General features: G+C 41.8%; 1 protein-coding gene across 1 annotated transcript in view; it reads left to right on the forward strand.

Moving 5' to 3' along the window:
• Positions 1–14,364: 14,364 nt before the first annotated feature.
• The window catches only part of cdc42se2 (CDC42 small effector 2), a 101,474-nt gene continuing 91,256 nt past the window's right edge, over positions 14,365–24,582 (forward strand). Inside the window, exon 1 of the mRNA XM_028804878.2 lies at positions 14,365–14,770. The gene's annotated coding sequence lies outside the window, so the exon portion shown is untranslated. The remainder of the gene's footprint in view (positions 14,771–24,582) is intronic.

Raw genomic sequence — 24,582 nt, forward strand, 5'->3', positions numbered from 1 at the left:
TTTACTGCATAGGTATTTACTGTCAACATTTTATAAGTTCTATATTTTGCATGTGTGACTTAATCTTGTACAGCCCATTGTATCCATGCACGAGTAATGACCGTCTTGTGAAATCTTTGCATCAGGCGGAGTCTCTTTCGGGCATTAAATGATGCATATAGAATAAATTGAGAAATGTTAACATTTCCATAAATAAACTACGGTACGGGAACGTCTAACGGGATTAACTGTACGTTTTGTGTACTGTGATAAAGTGCTCACTACGTCTACATCAAGATATCTTCTATCTCGAATAGCGATTTTACTACTGAATAACTGACACTAATAGAATAATAATAAAAACATATGAGGAATAGAAATACTATATGGATGAAGAGAAAACAACCATGTAAATAAAATAACGATAGCGTCTATGCAATCTGGGGGCGCAGCGAGCTGTCTTGATTTGTCTTTGAGTCTTATTCCTAAAGCAAAATATTCCTAGCAGCGAAAAAAAATCTACGACTCGTTATTAACATTGGAGTTGGGTGGTGGATTTGGGGCGGGGGGCACAACATGAACTCTCTGATGTCGTGCACTGATTTGATGGTAGAATTGAAATTATAATGGTAAATACGTGCTTAGGGAGGAGTTTCCTTAGCATAAAACCGAAAAAGCATTGGTCGCCCATAGCTAAAGGTGTTTTTGGTCCTTCGGCCGAAACTGTGATGTAATAAATTTTGTTTCTTTTTAGTGCAAACCTGTGGCGTTGCTAATTGCAGGACTTAGTTCTTTTTCTCTAATCCAATGCGGACGCACTGTCCCAAATACTTCTTGCAACGAAAGTAACGTGGGCTTTATTTTAAGTTGTAATCGTGCATCTCACCCCACTGTGATCATCCCGCGATCCCGTGCTTAACTTGTTCCGATGCTGAGCCTGTCAGTGGAAAAGTCCAAGCAAACCCCGATGGAAAAACTCCGCTGCAGTGATCGGTGGCGGTGCTGCGTTTTCAAGCTAACCATTTGGCTTCAGTTTAAACTTCGAATGTCCCTAATGAATGTGTTTCTGGAAAACGTAAGCAATAGGGGTTAATCAAAGCTGTGCTGTTTTTCAATAATCTACGCCAGTTCACGAAATCCTTTTCAAACGTCATTTTTACCAGGTGGGGACGTGTCTGCGCCTCACAAACGGGATCGACTTCAAAGCCCATTCCTAACACACCCATCCTCATCAGATGGCTTGAGCGCACAGACGCCGCTGTTTATTTTCACGCTCTTTTTCAATAATCCACGTGAGTTCACGAAATCCTTGTCAATGGCCTTTCTCACAGGTCAAAAGAGGGGGCGTGTCCGAGCCTTATAATCAGGCTTGGTCTCCAGAGGCCCCCTGATACACCCGTTCTCAGCACACAGCTTGTCCATGACGGCATAGACGCCGCTGTGCATTTCCACGCGACAAATAAAGATTCGCACGACAAAATAGTGGCCAATGCAAACAATTGGGAGTCATCCGAAAAAGAAGCTTCTATCAATGTACACCAGCCGCGTCAAAGTCAAAAAGATACGTGCGACGAAATCGAATCCCCCAAACCCTGTTCATCATGTTGTGCGGACAGGATTTCTTGAGTAGAGGAAATCATCAATATGGCTGCCACATACAGTACATGTACAGATTAATTAGGCGTTTACGTAGGGCGTAGATCACAATGTGTGTCGGGTCCAGCCACAAGCTAACAGACTGTCGGTTGGTGTACTAATAAGCTTGGCCTAGGGCGCAAAATAGCCCAGCACCGGCACAGGCCACAAAACAAGTAAGGAGCCAATTCAGCATTTCTTCACCCGATGTACCAGTTAGTGCTGCTCTCTTATGTCTTCAGTGCATCAAGTGCTTGGAAAACTTCCTTCCTGCACAGGTGAGAAGGGGGTGAGAGATGAAGACCAGTTTCAGTCATTTCAGGAACCATGTGACAATGATTGTTCCAAAAGAAAAACAATAAAAGAAAATAAATATACTATTAATTAAAAAGATGGAGAAGTAATAAAAGCATGTTCATCAAATGGCGCAAAGCAAAGTAAAAGCTCTGTCCCTGCCAGGGGAAGTTGGGGTTTGGTCCGTATCCAAAAAATGTACCCTCAAAACCAATTCATTAAAAACAATTTTATATAGATTTATATGTTTTTAATGATCATGTCTGACATAAAAATTAAGTAAGAAAAATTACCTGAATAAAAATTACTTTTTGTCAGAAGGGTAAAATGTGGCATTTTTTTTTTTGCAACAGGACAGCAGTTCATTGAGGACACCTTTAAGAGCGCCGGATAAAAACCATGCCAACAACTGCCATTACAATAAGGGCATCACATCGAATTTTACATGTATACTTTGAAAACATTGTGTGGATTATTTCTTGTGATATCCGTATATTTCTGGGCACAGAATTTAAAAATATTGTAAAGCATTTTTCTCCATCATGTAATGTTTTTTCACAAAACATGCATTTTAGCTTTTTGATTGTTTTCACACTTTTCAATATCAATGTTTTGTTTTCGCAATAATTTGTTTGAATATTTTTAATATTAAAATTGTTTAAAGCAATGCAGTTATTTTTTTTAACAGTCTTTTATAGATTTTTACAAGGAGCACTTTTAGTTCATATATGGGGGCCGGACAGTTCTTTGTATCTTACTGGGTCAGCAGTCGGGGCTTACACAATTCCCAGGTTTTCCCTGTGAGTGGGACAGCAGAGCCAAGAACTGCCATTGGGTTCAGATTGACTGGCCAGCTAGAAAACAAAAACCTGCAGCATGGTGCCATCATCAGACCGAGCCTGGTGGTTCCAGATAAAGCGCTCCAGCAGCCCCTTCATTGAGGCCTGGTGTAATGAAGCAGTTTGTCAAAGCACAATCAAAAGATGGAATCCGTCTGCTGTGTTTGTGATGAAAGTTTCAGGGTCTGTCTGAGGCTAAACAGAGAGTGGGCAATGTTGTCGGACCTCATATTAGAAAACTGACTGGTGAGATTAACAGCCTGAAATGAGAGGCTTGGATATCATTCACAAAAGTCACTTCTAAGTCTTTAGGAAACAATAAAGATCCAAATTATAAAGAAATTATGAAAAAAAAAATTACTAGTTAAGTTTAAGGGTTGCAACATGAGTCTTAAAGACTGGTTGTCAGTCTTCCAGTCTGTAGAGAGAAGAAGAGTAAAGGTGTTAGTCGACAGCACCCTCTGGCTTTCCAGAGGAATAGTACAATTATCTGTGCCCTTAAACTCTACACTGTTTGCACGCATGTGACTATACACACGTCTCTCTCTATATAAAATCCAGCGCCTGTCTGTTTGTCTGTATGTCTGTCCACTTTTCACGAGAGAACTACTTAACGGATTTAGATTGTGTTTTTTTCTATAATTTGCTTGAACATTCCAGTTGATTTTGTGATTTCTCTGATTGTGCTAAGAATTGCTGTTCTCTTGCAGGAGTGATATATTCTAAATAATCTGAGAGATGCTGCGGGTTGAGGGGAGGGGGAAGTGTGACATCAGGAGTGGGGAGCTGGGCAGGGCCCTCCTCACTGTTCTGTTTCACTACTATGTGGCGGAGCCGTATATATATATATATATATATATATATATATATATATATATATATAAAGGCCAAATATTCCTCTTGGGTCAAATATAATACAATCTGCCCATTGTGATGGATGGCCAGCTAAATATTCTGGCCCACCCCTCCAGGCCGCCAGGTGGAGCTCTCCCAACAGCATGGAGGTTCCCCGAATTCCAGCAGGGCCTCATGGACCTTGTAGTTTGTATGCACAGCCCTGCTGGATACCATGGGGGCCACCGGGAGTCGCTGTAGGGAGGGCTGTCAGACTGTTATGTGCCCTATAACCTGGAAGTACATCCCGGTCACATGAACAGGAGAAATGACGTACTTCCAGGTTGAAAAAAAGGACTTTGACTCTGACCCGGAAGTAATGAGGACTTATGGATTGTTGGACAGGAACCACTTCCGGGTCAGGGGGTATAAAAGGACTCTGGGAAAGCCCAGACACTGAGCTGAGCTGGGAGGTAGGGTGGCTAAGTGTCTGGGAGTGGAGGAGAGAGAGAATTGTGTTTAATTGGAGTATTGATCATTGTATGAGTAGTGTGGAGTGGAGGGTGCTTAGTGCACGGTATTATTATAAAATAAATAATAATTGTACAATTACCTGGTGTTTGGCGTGGTACCTGAGGGTTCGAGAGGTCGATAAAAGCCTCTACTGCTACACCATATATTTTATATATATATATATATATATATATATATATATATATATATATATATATATATATATACAGTAATCCCTCGTTACTTCGCGGTTCACTTTTCGCGGATTCACGACTTTGCGGATTTTATATGTAAGCATATCTAAATATATAACGTGGATTTTTCGCTGATTCGCGGGTTTCTGCGGACAATGGGTCTTTTTACTTCTGGTATTTGCTTCCTCAGTTGGTTTGCCCAGTTGATTTCATACAAGAGATGCTATTGGCGGATGGCTGAGAAGCTACCCAATCAGAGCACGCAGTTAAGTTCCTGTGTGCTGCTGATTGGTTCAGCGACGGAGTGCTGCATTAACCAGGAAGTCTCATCTCACTCATTCAGCATTAACGTGCTCTTTCTACTGCATTCAGGGGATTATCACCTTCATCGTCATCATTTTTACTGCGCAGCATATTCATCACCATCATCACGTCATATATAGCTACGTGAACTTCACTATACAGTAAGTGTAAACTTATCTACCGATTTCATATTGCTTAGCAGTTGTCCCTGTTATTAATAGAGTAAAGGGTGGGTTGTAAACAATACAGGGAGGGTTTAAAAACGTCCAAAATCACGTTAAATAATTAAATAAATATGGTGTCCCTACTTCGCGGAAATTCAGTTATCGCGGTCAGCCTTGGAACCTATCTCCCGCGATAAGTGAGGGATTACTGTATATATATATATATATATATATATATATATATATATATATATATATACAGTGGAACCTCTAGATACAAGTTTAATTCGTTCCAGCACTGAGCTTGTATAGTGAATTTCTCGTATCTAGAACAAACGTCCCCATTGAAAATAATGGAAATCCAGTTAATCCGTTCCGCATCCCAAATATATTAACATAAAAATCAATTTTCCTAACAAATAACACTGATAAATTATATATACTGTAGTCTACCTTTAATAAATAACACTGGTAAATAATATAACTGATTATTAAAAGAATCAAAACAGGTGTCCAAAGTGCAGTAGAGCATTCAATAAATCTTTAATCCTTAAAACAGTTGTGAAGTGGAGGTTTAAAGTACATAAGAATAACAATCCTTTAACACGAGGTTAAAACGTCAACAGGAAGCAGTCTTCAAAAAACAGATGACAATCCCCGGTGCTTCTTCTCTGTTAGCGTCTCACCTGCTTCTCCCATGCGGGCTCTGCAACAGGCGAGACACTTAATGCAGCTGACCTTCTCTACACCGTCCTGCTTCAGCTGTTTGGCTCGCCTGTTCAGCTCCACGCGAGCCTGTACTCGCTCGCTCTCTCGCACCGACTTCCTACTGCTGCGGATTCCTGCCTCCTCCTGCAACCTCCGTTCTCTCTCCTCTCCTCTCTTTTCTTTTACTTCTTCTCCCCCTTAACCGGCTCGCGCTTCTCTATATATGCGGGGAAGACATGGCAGCTGCTAGGGTTACCACTTTTAATACAAAAAAATAAGGGATGCATACGTATTGATTCAAAATGGGACGCGCAATTTCATTCTCAAATACTGGACAATTCCGTATTTTAAAGGACGGGTGGCAACCCTGCCCAGCCCATCAGCCACAGGACAAATCATGGATGTGGGCAGTTTCCCACCTGTGCACTTAGGTGAGAAACGCAGACACCGCAGATCGCTACAGCTACCACGCCCCCTCGCTAAGCCGCGAGCTATACCCACAGCCTGGCTCGTGGCTCGTTACGTGAGCCAATGCTCGTATTTAGATCTGAATTTTTCGCTCATACTTTCCTCGTATTTTGAATTTCTCGTATACAGAGGTGATCGTATCTCGAGGTTCCACTGTATATATATATATATATATATATATATTGACAGAAACTGTGCAAAGACTAGTTGTAGGCTTACATTGCCAAACCCCAGACCCAACTACTTTATGCACAGTCCAAGGTCCAGATAATCCTTTGATTCCTTTTTTTCTTTTAAACAGGTTTCTTTACCACGATATAATTAATTACAAGTTTTCTTTACTTTTTTTTCTTGCTTCAACTCACTCCACTTTGACCCTGAACCACCTGGCTAAGTAGGACTGGCTTCGTTTGAAGTGGGACCCAGAAGTACTCCTGGTACATCACCAGTATGCCTTGGAAGCACTTCCAGGTCAGACAGATAAGGGCAGGGAATCTGCCCCTCATGAGCTCCCTCCAGTGGTCCTAAAGTTGCTCCAATTACAATTCACACACAGCTCTGTGGAAATCCAGACTGGAGCCGCACCAGGGGATCGCTGCACTGGAGGGGACGTATTACCTCAGCAGACAGTCCTCCATTGTATTGGCGTCCTGTCTTGGACCCTGGCTGGGTCACCTGTCCATCTATGAGTTCCTTCACATTACATATATCTGGAACTGGAGTGAGCATCCCAAATATGATGAATTTTTTAAATTAACAGGCAGCTTTATATACATATGTTCATTTTTTCGTGGGTTTCCGAAGACCTTTCTTAACAGACTATTTTACAAGTGAGTATAAAGTTCTGTTTTGCTATCCCTGCCTTTAAAGTTGCTCAATTAACAATACTTTCATTATACGGTATCTATTTGGTCATTCATTGGCATGAATTAAAGTTATTAAAAGTTATATAAAGTAAACATAATTTAATAGCCAGCTGTGTGACAGCGTCTAAATAGGCACAATATCAAACACCTATTATATCTAAGATGAACACAAAAGAAATGACAGACATAAAAGAAAACCACGCTTTTCTACTGAAGAACTTGTTCATCTTTTAAATGAGATTGACAACCAGCAAATCTCATTGTTTCCAAAGGCAAACAGCAGCCTTTCCAACAACAGCAAGAAACAAAAGTGGGAAGACGATAGCGAAGAGAGTTAAGTGCCAACACGTCACAACACTGGGTCAGGCGCTGATGTGTGAAAACGACTGGAAGACCTTTTAAGACTTGCCAAAAGAAGAGCAGCGGAATTAAGGAAAGAAAGAGAAAGTGCCAAGACTAGAGGCGCTCGGATAACAAGGTTGCTCTTTTTTCTAGTGAAGAAATGCAATACAATAACTCAACTACAATAAAACACAAACAAAAGGCTTTCAACTGGAAATGAATGAACAAACACCCACTCTTTCTTCTAAGATGAGGATTTTTTTTTTAAATTTCTAATCTTCATCCCTTTTTCTTAGTCCACATCATCATTGTGCCCCTGCTCTAACTGTCATGTTGTGCAGCACTGGATGCACAAGTAGCACAGCAGTGCACTGCGGAAGTGAAGATGTGATGGCACCCAATGATTTATGAAGACAGCAAAAGCTCATTTTCCGTATATTTATATTGTGCTCTACCATGCGTAGGTGCACTGATGCACGTTAACCGCTGGATTTACAATCAAATTTAAAAGCAAGCAGGCCTAAGCATTTCCATCAACAATCAATAAATAAAAATAAAGACATGGCCTATAAATCACAAAGCTCAATAACCCTCTATTACTGTTGCCCTTATAGGCTAATATTACAAGCCCCGGCTACAACCCAATGATTTAACCCAAATAATGCATTAGTACATTTCATCATGGGAATGATGTCATCTAGTCATGTAGAAATCTTAGCGTTCTAAATTTCCAGACAACTGTCATGACGTGAATTTAATGTGCCCTGTCCGCTGACCTCTGCCACTAATGTTGGCGCAATGGGGAGCCAGTTTAAGAAGCAATGAATTCGTAGGTTAAGGAGTGCAGAGCATTTAATGTGCTGCTTCAGTTAGGAAGGGCTTTGGGGAACACTTGTGAAATATGGACAGCTGTGGTGTACAGCTTATATGGTTGTTCTGCCATTGAAACCATTCAGTGACCACCCGTGCCTGTGGCGTCCCACTACCCTGACTTGGATTAAACAGCTCCGACTAAAGATGGATGGATGGATAAAGTAATAAGGTACTCTGTTTAATATAAAATTTAGCCGTAAACTACAACACCCATTTTATTAATACCTTTTACTACACATACGTAAATGCAAATTGTAACAAAGAACATCTGGTAAATTTTATTATTTTATTACAATTAAAACACTATTTTTGGATAAAAGCTTGTTCCCACCATTTAAACAAATATTGCATTATTTTGTAAAAGTGTTGCATTATTTCATAATAATTATTGCATTCTTTTTCAAAAGAACCATATTATTTTGCAAAAGAACTGCATTAATTTGCAACACTATTTTTTATTTTTCATAAAATATTGCATTATTGCTTTGCGCCCTCCCCCACCATAACCTATCATTAATGAGGCAGGAGCAAGAGCTTTAGATTCATCACAAATTTTGATCTCCAGTTTTCAACGGATCTCAACATTTTAGGGTCCCCAATACTGAAAACATCGATATCTTGATGATGGGTGTGTGTTTGTCTATGTGTGTGTGTGTGTCACAGTTTCTTGAAGATGGTCTAGAGCTAAAACAGCTGGACGGAAAAATACCAAACTTGAAATTTAAGCCTGTTATCAGATGATGATGCACGATTTGGCTCAAAAACTAATCAGCACAAGAGAAAGAGGCACTCTAGAGGAATCCCTCAAATACCGTAATTCTGCAATTAATTATGAATTCTTTTCGTCAATTGCTATCATAATAACCTATTTTATAATCTGAAAGATCAGCATCAGAGAGGTAAATAATTATTGAAATGTTATAGAATAGTCCAGGTAACTTGATCCCTTGGGTGTAAAACCTACTGAAGCTCACGTCTGAATTTTTTTTGGTTATGTCTCATTGCGGGTTGCTTCTCTAGCTGGGGTTCAAAGTCTTGTTTTATGTCATTTCTTTGTTCAATTCTGAGTCGTTGAGGTATGCTAATGTTACTTGTGCTTATTGTCTGCTTTGTTTTCTATACCTGTGCCATGTTCCATGTGTGTTTTGTGGGTGGTCCCCCAACAGGCAGGGCCACCTGTCAGTCACCATCTGGAGCGTCTCCCACAGTTCCCAGTGGTTCATTTGGAATGCACTCCGGGGTTTTGTTGACTTATTGTTATTTATTGGATTTTTGGCCTGTTTGCTGTGTCTTCTGACCACTCTTCGGATTCTTTTATTTGGATTTTGTTTGCATTGAATTGCCTTACTTTTTTAGGTGACTCCATTTTGCGTTTTATATGTTCTACCTTGTGTTATGCTTGTTGAACAGCAATTTTTTGAGAATAAACCTTTTATAAATTTTCTATATGGCCCCTTTTCTATTTAGCCAGGATTTTTGACAGGATTTCCCCATCTAGTGAACATTTTTTCAAAGTGCCTTGGGACTACCAGTCATAACAATTTTGTGGAAGTATTTTATTTATTATGTATTTTATTCGCAAAGATATTGCCTGGTGTGGTCAGCATCATCATGCATGCAAGTTTTCCAGTCATCTTGAGATGGGTAGTGAGGAAATGCATAGCATACAATCAGATGACAAGAACTAAACTAAAATCATAGGTATACTGTATATTTAATCCTGTATGTGTTGAGGGGTATGTTTAATCCCGACAATTCAGGGCCATAGGGAGCCAGTGATCATTGCAGCAGTGCTGGGTACAAGTTAAGAATCAAGTGGGGTGGACAGTATGCCAATCCTTTGCAGGGCACAACTGCACAGCCAATCAGAAAGTGTTGCGTGAAATCCACAAGCAGAAACCTATAAATCAGGGGTGTGCAAAGTCATTCCTGAAGGGCCGCAGTGGCCGCGGGTTTTTGTTCCAACCCAGTTGCTTAATTAGAAAATAATCCTTGCCAATAATTACATTTCATGGCTTGTTAGTGCTTTAACTCTGCTATGTCAAGTCATTCTCAAATCCTAGATTTTTTTTTCCATTCTAAAGATATCATCCAAATATTTTGAAGTGTAAAACGGATGGGTAATTCTCAATCCTTCACTTTTTTCTCTTCTCTTTCCTTCCAAGTATTTAATTAAACCAAATAGTGCCTGATAAATACACACAGGCATAAAGGGTAACAAGCAAAATGGATAACTGCTGGTTTCTTTTGTCATTTGCATCTTATTGCTAATAAGGAGCAATTAAAAACCAAGAATGCAGCTGTTTAAGACTTAAATAAGCAATAAGGGTTCAAAATCTTAACGAGGAAGATAACTAAAATGAAGCAGAAGTGTTTCTAGAGCAATTAGTGCTTCTTATTAAGCAATTGGGTTGGAGCAAAAACCTGCAGCCACTGCGGCCCTCCAGGAATGACTTTGCACACCCCTGCTATAAATAAAAACTGCTTAGTTTTAGTCCACTTATTTACTATTGATATTTTGAAATATTGTGATCTGGTGCTGCAGCCCCTTGTGTTCATTCATTGAATTTTCAGGGACTTGGGTTAGGGATGGAAAAAGGGGATGGATGTTATCTACTTCAAAGCATATAAAGGACTACATTTTTTTGGAAATTGAGAAGTTTTACAAACACATTCAGTGTTAAACCGGGCAATCATACATGGTTAAAACACTCACATATTTACCAATCAATCCATAGATGCACTGGGACAACATGAGACATCCATGCAGAACCTGGCACAGTGAGGCAGGAATGACAGCTCTGTGCTACCAACCTTTCTATGTTAAAACATGTGTACTGAAAATGTACAAAACATTAACCTGATTAAAACTAAATGTATGCCTGAAACTTTTGTTCAGTTCTTGTCACTTATTAATTTGCATGCTACGTGCGTACTTAATGTCTAGATGGCCAAAGCCCAAACCTGCACCATTATACCAGCAGAAATAACACAGTGACAATTATTGTGAGAAAATGCATTATGTCTACACTATCACACAATACTTTTGTGAAATGATGCAATAATTATTGTGTAATACCTTTGCAAAATAATGCAATATTTTTGTGAAATAACACAATAATTATTGTGAAATAGTCCAATACTTTTGTAAAGTAATTCAATAATTTTGTGAAATAATGCAATAATTATTGTAAAATAATGAAATACGTTTGCAAAATAACTCAACACTTTTGCAAAATAACAATAATTATTGTGAAGTAATGCGATACTTTTACAAAATAACTCAATATTTTTGTGAAATAACACAATGATTATTGTGAAGTAATGCAATATTGTACTTTTGTAAAATAATGCAATATGTTTTGTGAAATGATGCAATAATTATTGTGTAATAGTCCAATACCTTTTCAAAGTAACTCAATACTTTGCTGAAATAATGCAATTATCATTGTAAAATAATGCAATATGTTTGCAAAATAACTCAAAAGTTTTGTGAAATAACACAATAATTACTGCAAAATAACACAATACTTTGGCAAAATGACATAATACTTTTTTTGAGTGGCAGGGCTAAGCCTCTGTATTTTTAACACATTTCACACAGGCTGTACCACTCGACCGTTAACATACTTACTGTATCTCCTGTATTTTTTCAGCGTAAGGATAACCTTACCTTTTTACTATTTTGTATGTAAACATTCTAAATAAATAATACAAATCGTTAATACTGGATTTGTACAAATTATGTAAGTCAATGTATATTTTAATTTTAGGGTTTATGTATTGTTTATTTTTACTGTGGGGGGGTAAAAAAAATGAGCAGTTCAGCAGATGGTCCCACAAACTCATTTGTTCTATTGATGAAATAAAAGCCACAAAACACTGGGATCACATCTCATGGTGTACTGAACACCTTCTAGCGGTTTGCTCTGTACACTTACAGTACATCATCCGCTGAAGGGTCACAGGGGTCAGAGCACTGGGAACAGCATTAGACCCCACCCTGGACAGGTTGCCAGTCCCTTGCAAGGCACATACACACACTGGACCAATGTAGAGTTGCCTCTTAATCTGCCTTATGCATCTTGGAAGATATGGAAGGAAAATTACAGACGTGGGGAGAACATGCAGGAATCGACTGAGTGTGGGATTCAGATTGAGGATGTTTGATTCAGGAGGCAGTAGTCCTTACCTGAGTAATATTATAGCACAATACTCTTCTGATTCTTATAAATATTCTTAGAGTCTTTTGATGATGTTAATGAGAACACTTCATTGACTTCTGCTGTTCGTGTGTTTCTGTGGTGTCTCTTTTAGAGGACAAGCATTGGCAGGTTGAAGAATGTTGTAGTAACATCCACTTCATATTAAGCTCTTTCTGTTTTCTGCAATAAGTGTCACTAAATTCTGAGCAATGCTTATTATGGTATGCTTACACCAGAGGACCTAATAGAGTTTTTAAGCAAGCTAGGCTTGCCTACTGTACCTGTCTTCAGATCTGTATGTTCCTTTCAGCCATTGTTTCTTGTGTTATTTGAAATGTGTGTCTTTTAGATTACAATAGTTTGCTTTAGCTCTTGTAGAAAAGATTTGCTAACTACCAAGTCTCGTCTGATTCTCACCACATGCTTAGTTTCTTAGAGTTGCCCGTCTACCAGATCAGTTCCATATATATCAACACCAGAGTCACAGTACATTGTCCACCAGTAACCAGTCAGAAAGGTAGAACCTGAGCTTGTCCACCAGTAACCAGTCAGAAAGGTAGAACCTGAGCCAGTCCAAAGCAGAACGACAGATTGCAGTTTTTGGGCCTGAGTTGCCTCGAAAGCTTGCATATTGTAATCATTTTAGTTAACCAATAAAAGGTGTCATTTTGCTTGACTTCTCACTACATTCATAATTGCTAACATGGTACAACTCCCTAGTACTACAGCTTTATCGAGAGAAGAGATGAGCAAGGAGTGGTTAACAGAAAGCTGAAGAAAAGGTCAAGAAGTATTAGGACAGAAGAGACACAGCTTGAGCACATCTAAGAGCGACCTCTGACTGAAAGTAGTGTAGTCTCAGTAGAGTGACCCTTACAGAATCCAGACTGAAGGGGTCGAGTAGATTGTTGTCAGAGAGAAGAGAGGACAGATGGCTGTGGACTGTGCATTCTAGAGTCTTGGAAAGGAATGGCAAAAGGGAGATGGGATGACAACTCTCAATTGCAGATGGGATAATGGAGTGTTTCTTGAGAAAAGGGATATCACACAAGGCTTCTTAAAATCAGTAGGGAAGTTATTAGAGATTAGTCAGGAATTAAAAGAGAGGAGGATGGAGGAGGGAGAGACAGACTGAAGAAGACATGAAGGACAGTCTCCACTGCCCAGGTGGTGGGTCTGTGTTTACACAGCAAGTCAGAAACGTCACTATCATTTACAGGAGAGAAGGATGAAAAATAAGGAAGAAACACAGGTACGTCAGAGGATGTTTTACTGGGCTTTAAGTGTTTTTGGATGTTAGTGGCTTTGGAACTGAAGAAGGGAGCAAAGTGCGCTGGGTTTGGTTCCTCCTTTGTGCCTGATGCTGTCAGGACAGGCTCCAGACCTGGCAGACATAAACCTGTTTAAACATGTTAGATGATTCTGATGAAGGATGCAAATGCATACAGAAGTCTAGGCAAAAAAATAAACTACCCCATATAAAAATGGGAATATCTGCGGAGGAAGTTGTTATTGGAATACAGCCTCTGAGCTGGTACTAGTCTGCCTGTAGGGCAGGGGGCTTCTCCACAAGCCGCATCAAACCATCTAGATGATGCGGAGGGCTTTTAATCCTTCTTTTTTTATTAAATGACTGATTCAAATTGTTGTTAGTCCTCGTGTTAATTTAGGAATACACCAATGTGTCATGAAATTTAAATTGCTTTGATACTTCCCAGAAATCATTAAATGCCTTCAAGCTCCGTTTTCATTTTCTTCATTGTAATTGGACTTTCCTTAAAAATGATTTCTTGATGAACTCAAACCAATATTTTTTTCAAGAAACGAAAAAGGAGCAAACGCAGGTGTATATGACACCATACCTTAGGAGACCTCTCATTCGATGTAATTTACACTTGTGTTCAAAGTAAAATGTAATATTTTTTTCAAACGTAAAGCATGAGGAGAGAAAGAATAAATCCCTTTCGTATAAAACAGAACTACCACATTGATTGTAAATGCTGCTAGCAGTCCGGTCTGAAAACCGCATTCAGAACTTGGCTGCTACAAAAACCACCATCGTGCTCCCCCGAGACCTGGAGCCTCGGCTCTTTTACTAACAATCAGAAACGCGTTTGCTTTCTGTTATTTTTTCCGCAATGTACCGCTAAGTCAGCTCCTGCGAGATGTGGGGGCGATGAAGCAGCCGGGCGCCTTCCTTCTTCTGGTTTTGACTTCCCTTTGGCAAGCCTAGAGGGCGCTGTCTCTCTGTGGTCGAGCGTCTCCCCGCTAGCCGCTGCTCTCTGTCAAGTCTCCTCCTTTCCTAATTCAAAGCCGGCAGCCGCAACAGCAGGAGCCCGGGAAGAAGAGGCAGCCGCAGCAATAGTAGCGGCAACGAGGACAGAAGCCGGGATAGCGGCTTTCTGTGTCGGAATTGAGTGCAGCCATCTTCGCGGAGTTTTCTTGTCGTGTTCCAGCCACCCACGCCAGCCAGCCGCGGTTTGCGGCGCTCCGGAGAAACAGAGGAGCCGCGGTCCATGCATCGCCTCTGACTTGGAATTGCACCGGAGAAAGGTGAGCCTGGCGCGCGTGCCTGGATGACGCTACTTGCGCGCGTGATAACATAGCCACGGTACAGGCGCCATAGCCATTTCGGGGCATCCTTCCGATTAAGAAACCGCTACACGACTTGGGCGCAGATGCTTGAAGACACGGGTGGTTGTCCTTGGCGAGAGCGTGTTGAGGCAGGCAGGCGTGAGATGTTCTTCGACAGAGGCTGTGGTTCGGTGTACCGCGGGCTGATCGTGACCTTATTGCCGCCTCGCACACGCGCGTGGCTTTTCGTTTACTGTGATTGCGAGTGCCGTGCATGGGGATACGCGCTCTAGTGGCAGCCCAGCCTGTTATCATCGCCCCCGATAATGACCACCTGCCACCCATCCGCCTGTTTCTTCCCGTTTTAGTTGTCCCTGCAGGTGCCTTGCGAGAGGATGAGGACGAACTTGCGCGTGAGGAGTGCTGCTCAATCTTTCAGACATTGCACTTTCGGGACCTGATTCGAAGAGAAAATAAAGTTTAAACAGTAGCGGTTACATTATGACATCTGCGGTCTTTTAAAATTAAAAGGGAGATATTGCACGAGGGTGACACGATTGCTCAAGGGTTAGCGCTGCAACCCGCGAAATTAAAAGGCCTGGGTTGAAACCCTGTGTTGTAGTCTACTTGCAGTTTGTGCGTCTGCAAGGGTTTTTCTTGCCGTCTTCGGGGTTTACCCCACATCTCCCCAAACACGACCATGCGAGGCTAATTGGAGATTCACAAGTGGCATGGGATCTGGGCTGGACCACTTTGGACAAGATGCAGTTTTTGTTCCAGCCGACCTTGACCCTGAATTGGTTCAGAGAATGCTCTGCTATGTGGGTCACGAATGATACCAAGACCAAGTGAGGGAAACTGATGACCTGAAAGAGTGTATCAATTTGTGGTAACAGTCAGCAGTTTTACAAGGTTTTAAGCTAATGAATGACTCCATCACCATCCCTGCTGAAGAAGAGAGAACATAATGACTGATAACATGACATTTAGTATTGCTGATGTTTTGACATATTTGAAAGGATGATGCCCAAAATGGACAACAGTCAGCAGATCCATCAAGTGATGTTTTAATTAGCACCAAGAATCTCAGGCCGAGTGGATTTAATCCAACACTCTTAAACATAACGGTCCTGTAACAGCACTTTACAAAGTGGTGCAGTTCCTTGTAGAACCATTTCATTTTTCGAAGGGTTCTTTGTATGTGAAATTGGTGTCTCTGCCTTTGAAAAGATTATTCATATGTGGTCAAAAGAGAACCCTAGTAGGATATTGACAGATCAAGAAAATCTGAAGTTAATTTATGGCTAACTTTTGTGCCAGAGAATGCAGCAAGATCGCTTGTAAAATCTTGAACCCAATGGTGTTTCCCAAATTTTGTTATTGTCTGTTGGTGGTTATTTATGGAGCCTGTTGTGGATCAAAATAAATATAACTTAATTCTCGAAACTTTATGTGGATGTTTGTTTTGGCAACCAAAATGGTTCCCCTGTGCCACTGCTTAGAAGAAGCACTTTGGCACCTTTATTTTTGAGAGTGTAGTGTTTGTAGAGTGTTGTTCCTTTGGAGTGTACAACCCCAATTTTTAGGGCTTGTCATGGCTAGCATCGCCCCCCACATTTTTCAGTATGTGTGAACTGTGTTGTTTGAAGGAAGTTAAACACCCCTGATCATCACTGAGATCTCTTGTTACCACTGTGGTTTGTATGGTTTACAGTGAGCCTGCTAAACATCATTAGACTGGTTTGTGGCCCCTTTGAAATTCCAGACATGGCCAATGTTTTCAATTGTTTGAAACATCTTGCTCAAACAGCCTTCATATGTGTTGTGATTTATAAACTGCTTAAAAAAATTAAAGGAATACTTCAATGGGGAAAAAAATCATGCTGGTTATCTATACTGATATGGACTGGGTAATGTGTTAGGAATGAAAGGATGCCACATCGTTTGATGGAAATGAAAATGATCAACCTACAGAGAGATGAATTCAAAGACACCCCCAAAAATCAAAGTGAAAAAAATGATGCAGCAGGCTAGTCCATTGTTACGAAATTTCATTGCAGCAACTCCAAATCGTTCTTGGTAGTTTGTATGGCCCCCATGTGCTTGTATGCATGCCTGACAATGTCCGGGGTGGGGCATGCTCCTATTGAGAAGACGGATGGTGTTCTGGGGGATCTCCTCCCAGATCTGGACCAGGGCATCACTGAGCTCCTGGACAGTCTGAGGTGCAACCTGGCGGCGTCGGATGGACTGAAACATAATGTCCCAGAGGTGTTCTATTGGATTTTGGTCAGGCGATCGTGGGGGCCAGTCAATGGTATCAATGCCTGCATTAGCATAGGGTCTGACAATGGGTCCAAGGATTTCATCCCGCTACCTAATGGCAGTCAAGGTGCCATTGTCTAGCCTGTGGAGGTCTGTGTCCCCCTCCATGGATATGCATCCCCAGACCATCACTGAACGACCACCAAATCAGTCATGCTGAACGATGTTACAGGCAGCATAATGTTCTCCACAGCTTCTGCAGACCCTTTAATGTCTGTCACATGTGCTCAGGGTGAACCTGCTCTCATCTTTGAAAAGCACAGGGCGCCAGTGGTGGACCTGCCAATTCTGGTATTCTATGGCAAATGCCAATTCAGCTCCACGGTGTTGGGCAGTGAGCTCAGGGCCCACTAGAGGACGTCGGGCCCTCAGGCCACCCTCATGAAGTCTGTTTCTGATTGTTTGGTCAGAGACATTCACACCAGTGGCCTGCTGGAGGTCATTTTGTAGGCTGTGGCAGTGCCCACCCTGTACCTCCTTGCCCAAAGGAGCAGATACCGGTCCTGCTGATGGGTTAAGGGCCTACTATGGCCCTGTCCAGCTCTCCTAGAGTAACTGCCTGTCTCCTGGAATCTCCTCCATGCTCTTGAGACTGTGCTCCTTTAATTTTTATGAGCAGTATAGTTGACATTTTGTGCCTAATATTTGAATGCCAGTAGTAGCACAGCACACACATTTGCATTGTAAACTGTACTCTGACAGTTATTGGTAGCTTTACCACATTACTGAGTGACCAACAGAGCAGGGCCTAAATAAGTATCAGAGCGCAATTATCAGCAGACAGCATCACAGGGCAATTTACAGAACAATTCAAACTACAACACAATTATAAACCAAGCCATTTCATGACTACTATAAATATTAAAAATGGTCAGCGTAATGGTGGCAGTGCTGCCTCATAACGGGTTTCATAATCCAGCTGTTCCCCATGTGGAGTCTGCATGTGCTCCCACAGTCCACGTGTTTTTTTTTTTTTTTCCCCCAGTTTCCTCCCACAGTCTAAGGACATGCAGTGTAAGTGAACTGGTGTTGCTAAATTGGCCCTGGTGAGTCCATGTGTGTTTGCCCAGTGACGGACTGGTGGCCTGTCCAGGTGGTGTTCCTGACTTACACCCGGTGATTGCTGGGATAGGCCCCACCTGCCCCACAACTCTGTGCTGTTAAGCAGGTTAGGAAAATTAATGGACGGATGTTACATAATGAAACATAAATACAATATAGAAAACACTAAGTAGGGCTTGTAACAAACTTAACACCAAAATGAAGAGAACAATTCCCATTAGAATGTGAGAAAGAAGTTCTGTAGTACATTAAGGTAAAAATGGGGTTAATCTTAGGCAGTGAATTCTGGAAATGCTGCTCTAGAAACAAGGGTGAAGTGGGGCATTATGTGGAATTTGAATCCTGAAGAGGGTGTTCCATGGAGTGGGTGACACAAAATTAAATGTTCACTAAGAATTTTAAAATGCTGAATGTAGAGATAGCAGCCATGTTGTTCAGAGTGCTATTGTTCAATAATCTAATGCCATCCATCCATCCATTGTCTCCCACTTATCCGAGGTCGGGTCGCGGGGGCAGCAGCTTGAGCAGAGATGCCCAGACTTCCCTCTCCCCGGCCACTTCTTCTACCTCTTCCGGGAGAATCCCAAGGCGTTCCCAGGCCAGTCGAGAGACATAGTCCCTCCAGCGTGTCCTGGGTCTTCCCCGGGGCCTCCTCCCGGTTGGACGTGCCCGGAACACCTCACCAGGGAGGCGTCCAGGAGGCATCCTGATCAGATGCCCGAGCCACCTCATCTGACTCCTCTCGATGCGGAGGAGCAGCGGCTCTACTCTGAGCCCCTCCCGGATGACTGAGCTTCTCACCCTATCTTTAAAGGAAAGCCCAGACACCCTGCGGAGGAAACTCATTTCAGCCGCTTGTATTCGCGATCTCGTTCTTTCGGTCACTACCCATAGCTCATGACCATAGGTGAGGGTAGGAACATAGATCGACTGGTAAATTGAGAGCTTCGCCTTGTGGCTCAGCTCCTTTTTCACCACGACAGACCGATGCAACGCCCGCATTACTGCGGATGCCGCACCGATCCGCCTGTCGATCTCACGCTCCATTCTTCCCTCATTCGTGAACAAGACCCCGAGATACTTGAACTCCTCCACTTGGGGCAGGATCTCGCTACCAACCCTGAGAGGGCACTCCACCTTTTTCCGGCTGAGGACCATGGTCTTGGATTTGGAGGTGCTGATTCTCATCCCAGCCGCTTCACATTCGGCTGCGAACCGATCCAGAGAGAGCTGAAGATCACGGCCTGATGAAGCAAACAGGACAACATCATCTGCAAAAAGCAGTGACCCAATCCTGAGCCCACCAAACCGGACCCCCTCAACGCCCTGGCTGCGCCTAGAAATTCTGTCCATAAAAGTTATGAACAGAATCGGTGACAAAGGGCAGCCCTGGCGGAGTCCAACTCTCACTGGAAACGGGTTCGACTTACTGCCGGCAATGCGGACCAGGCTCTGGCAACGATCGTACAGGGACCGAACAGCCCTTATCAGGGGGGCCGGTACCCCATACTCTCGGAGTACCCCCCACAGGATTCCCCGAGGGACACGGTCGAATGCCTTTTCCAAGTCCACAAAACACATGTAGACTGGTTGGGCAAACTCCCATGCACCCTCCAGGACCCTGCTAAGGGTATAGAGCTGGTCCACTGTTCCGCGACCAGGACGAAAACCACACTGTTCCTCCTGAATCCGAGGCTTGACTATCCGACGGACCCTCCTCTCCAGAACCCCCGAATAGACTTTTCCAGGGAGGCTGAGGAGTGTGATCCCTCTTTAGTTGGAACACACCCTCCGGTCCCCCTTCTTAAAGAGGGGGACCACCACCCCGGTCTGCCAATCCAGAGGCACTGTCCCTGATGTCCATGCGATGTTGCAGAGGCGTGTCAGCCAAGACAGTCCTACAACATCCAGAGCCTTGAGGAACTCCGGGCGTATCTCATGATAATCTAATGATTATCTTAAATCTGCATGAAGGACAATGTACGGGAATCAGCAAAGGTGTAATGTCGCCACTTCTTGTGGTTGTAGCCTAATGGGATGATTGCACTGCATTCATTGTCCAACATCAGGCTGCTTGGTTTTGTGCCATCAACCTTGCTAGAAGATTAAGTTGAAGGAACTTGTGCGAAGGTTATGCATATCCAGAAGTGGTTTTCACATGTAGTATGACTATGTGTTTGGTTTACAAGATATGGTAGTCCAGTGGAAGCATTTAGATATTGAAAGCACTGGTCCAGTTGACCCCTGTGATCCTGTAGTTAGGATATAGTGGGTTGGATAATGGATGGATGGTCCAGTTGTAGAACAAGGAGGGTCCGTTTGGCACCCTTAATGTAGGCAGATTGCTGTCAGCTGTAAGGGTAGGAGGGTCAGGGTCAGCAAGTCATTGCTCTTTGAGTTATCCGGAAGTGTGGTACAGCTGGCCATAAGAAGAGCGAGGTCAAGGGGACAAATGTTGTAATGGTGACAGTGACCCCCCCTGTGTTTGACACCTCTGACTTTCACATGTTTTTTTTTATTTGTATATATGACAGGTGTCTGAGCATTAGACAACAAAAAGAAGAGTAACACATCAAGAAAAGATGTATTTTACATTAAGGCGGCTTATTTTTGGCAAGTCACAAAATAGTTGTTGTTATTGTAAAGTAGTCTTTGTTATTATTAAAAAAAAATGTATTTTTATTTTAAAAGTATCTTGAAATGGTGATCACCATAAAGGATGCTTTAGAAAGAAATAATTGCCTTGACATAAGCAGTCTACATGCTTACTGCTAGTTTATTAAAGATAAAGTCAGGTTGATGCAGTGTAGCAACAAGAGCTATCTCTTACTTGAGCCGCAGCCTTTGCCTGTCCATGTCTGTCCCTCTGGATCCCAGATGCCTGTTGCCTACCCTTTCTCTTTTCCTTATTGTTTCTTTCTGTTGCCCTTGCTGTGAGCCTCTGCTTTCAGTTTAGCGCAGATGTGACTAATTTATTTGCATGACCTCTCTCCCTGATCAATCTTTGTTTCACGTAGGGCTTTTCATAGAAAGCACCTTCTTAGAGCACTTTACAAAGCATGTCACAAGCCGGTAATACAAGAGAAATGAAAGAATGCACCACGAAGCAGCTACTGGAAGTGGAATGACGTATGTGGTAACTGTTGCTAAATGTGTGCTGAAATTGCTTTTTTTGTCAGCCGCTTGTATTTTTCTCTGTTTAAAGGCAGACAGTGCAGCAATGTCGACTGAACGGCAGCGACTGTTAAATTCTTCTTTTCCAAGCAGATAGCCCCACCAGTGAGTTTATATAGTAATAGCTCTGATTTTTTCTTTTTCACTTGCCTCTCTTGTTTTTTAAAGTACTTGTCCTTACTGTCTGTTTGTACCCGTGCACAGTTCTGTAAAACACATGAACAAGTGTCTAATTACTTCTGTAGTTTGCTGCCTTTGTGCACAAGAGGCTGGTGGAAGGGACATCTTCTGGCCCGTGGTACTCTTGATTAAATTTGATATCTCTTGTGCATTCCTAACATTAACCTGTTGGCCACATGCCTTTGCTTATTTGGCTGCAGTCCTGGCATCTGTGGAGATTTGTACCTGTGTATTTCATGATTACTCAGATGGCACTTGTACCAGTGTTTGCATCCATTTACAAAGTCTCCTGTTTATGGCATTTGCACAGCATTTGGAGTGAAGTAAGAGTAAAATAGTGTGGATATTCTAACAGCTCTGTACAATCCCTTTACTTAAATATTAATGACAACTGATTTTGCTTTTAAGCTTGTATGTCTCTATCTAACAGTCTGATAAATAATGTAGTTCATGACTATCTAACACACTTTTTATTCTGATCAGACATACAAGAATTGACATAATGAGATTGAAGGTTAATGCCATCTTTCAAAAAAAAAAGTGAAATAAGTGTTTGACATTTCCTGTTAATTAAATATTTTTTATGTATTTTTTTCTTTATAAATTCTTTAAAGGATTACTCCACTAAAAATAGCTTTTTAATGCGTTACATACCTTGTGTAGTTTTAGGGATGCCTACGAAAACAATTTTATCTCATGTGTTCACGCAGAACAAATATGAAGCATTTTCTGATAGAACAGGCATCTGTGGTGATCAACTCTGGACAATAACAAACATTATCAAAAACATTCACGGATAAAAAAATCTCATGCTGCTTGTGTCTCATAGACCTCATGTCAAGTTATCCAGCTATATGCTCAAGACATCTAATTCGCATGTATTTTGTTAAATAAACTACTTCCAAAAATGCTCTTCTGAACTAAAATGGAACACACTTAAATGTGACAAAGCATTTGAATTGCAGCCAGACCCCCCCCCCACTGATCACAAGTACAGCTCTGTTACAGCTTATGCATTGGTTAACATCTGTACGTCTAAAACCAGTAGGGGGGCGCCACTGAGCCCCAAGCCCCAGACTCAGTCAAACCGAACCAGCCACAGGTTAGATAGATAGAACTTTATTTGTCCCCGGGGTAAATTTGACTTTTTACAGAAGCTCTTTAAATAAATAAATACATAAATAGATAAGTAATTAAGAAAATCAGTATACACACACTTTGGTCTGAGCACACACTGGAATAACTATAAAGCAATAAAATTCAAAAGAAAGAACAGTTCTGACTTGGCTGTGACATTCACAGTGAAGCATTATGCAGATGTATTGCTGTTGGTATAATGGAGCCCCAGTAGTGTTTCTTGACACACTTCTGCTAAATTTGTTGGCTGAAAGTGTTCATGTGTCAGAGAGAGGATGTGCAGCATTGTTTATAGTAGCACTCAGTTTTGTTTTAATTCTCTCCCTTGCTACTACCTCCAGGGGTTCCAGAGTATCTGAGCTCGCCCTTTTAATTAACTTGTTGATTCAGTGGTACTCTGTTGAAGTGATGTTACCAGCCCAGCACACCACAGCAAAGAAAATTGTACCGGCCATCACAGAGTTATAGAAGATGTGATGAGTGTTACTTCCCACATTAAAGGAACACAATCTCATCAGTAAGAAGAGCCTGCTCTGTCCTTTTTTATATAGTTCCTCTGTGTTTGAAAACCTGTCCAACCTGTCATTAACATGGACCCCCAAGTACTTGTAAGAGTGGACCAAGCCTCGTCCACCTCCTCCTGACTCTGCCTTTTGGTTAAGATGATGCAGCTCCTTTTACCTTTGACCCAGAAGTACCTCTGGGGCTAGGACATGGTCTGTAGGAAGCACTTCTGGGTCTGACAGGAGTCCCCCAAAGTAGGGACCATATCTTCCTGCAGTGCCGCTGGTGGAACTCACAGAACTCCACAGAATGCTGTGTTCTGCAACTCCAATTCCCATGCCCTGTGGGTATCCGAAGGGGACCCAAATCTCAGGGATGCTGCCCTCTAGCATATCTGAGGACATAGTACCTGGATGCTGGTGTTTCTCCTGGTCCTCCCGTCATACTGGCCTCCATGCCGGGTAAGGATTCACCCTCTGGGATGCCCATCCATCTTTTGTAGCACTGGAAACATCTTGTGATGTCAGCATTGAAACTACGGACACTAAGAGAGGAATAGAACTAATGATTAAAAGTTAAAGAATTAAGTGAGTGAAAACATTATCAGAAAGAGAATATGAAAGTGGTTCAATAAAAGGAAGGTCAGTTCACCTGTTTGGTTTCACAGGCTGCCGCTAAATAATCTCAATGTATTCTAGTTGTCGATATGAATATACAGTAAATGTAAAAGCAGGATTTGGGTCTACAATTATTATTATTATTATTATTAATTCTTTACATCTATATAGCGCTTTTCTCACTACTCAAAGCACTCTCCACACAGGGAGTACCTGGGAAGTGAGCCCATAATCTCCTTACTGCAAAGTCAACTGCATGTTCACGTTTGAGTGCATTCAATTTTTGTTCATGGCAGGGTTTTTAAGAAGTGGTATATTTCTACATAAAAACAGGAGATTAAACTTTTTTTTCAGCCATCATTATAACTCTTACGGGGTATGTAACACATACAAAAATATCATTTTTGGGTGGGGTAATTCTGTAAGTCTGGAGAACATTTTCAAATTTGCTAAATAAAATTCAGGTTTACAGGGGTTAGTGGCCATACAGCCAGTATTGGGCATAAGTCAGAATCCAGCCCTGCGAACGTGGAAGAAAAACCAGGGTACTCAGAGAAAACCTACACAGACAATGACCAGAGGTGAGATTCAAATCTGAAGAAGTTAGAACTGTGAGACAGCTGCAGTAATTGATGTCACCACACCTTGGAAAATAATCAAAACATTTTAAAATGAATGTCTTATACAGCAACAGCTTGATCAGGAAAGTGGCCGTAGAGACCTTGCAGCTACACACTTGAGAGACAAAGCAATCACATAATACCATACCTTTAAAAGCCCAAGCTGCCCTAA

This window comes from Erpetoichthys calabaricus, chromosome 7 (genome assembly GCF_900747795.2).
Source record: "Erpetoichthys calabaricus chromosome 7, fErpCal1.3, whole genome shotgun sequence".
NCBI classification, from domain to species: domain Eukaryota; kingdom Metazoa; phylum Chordata; class Cladistia; order Polypteriformes; family Polypteridae; genus Erpetoichthys; species Erpetoichthys calabaricus.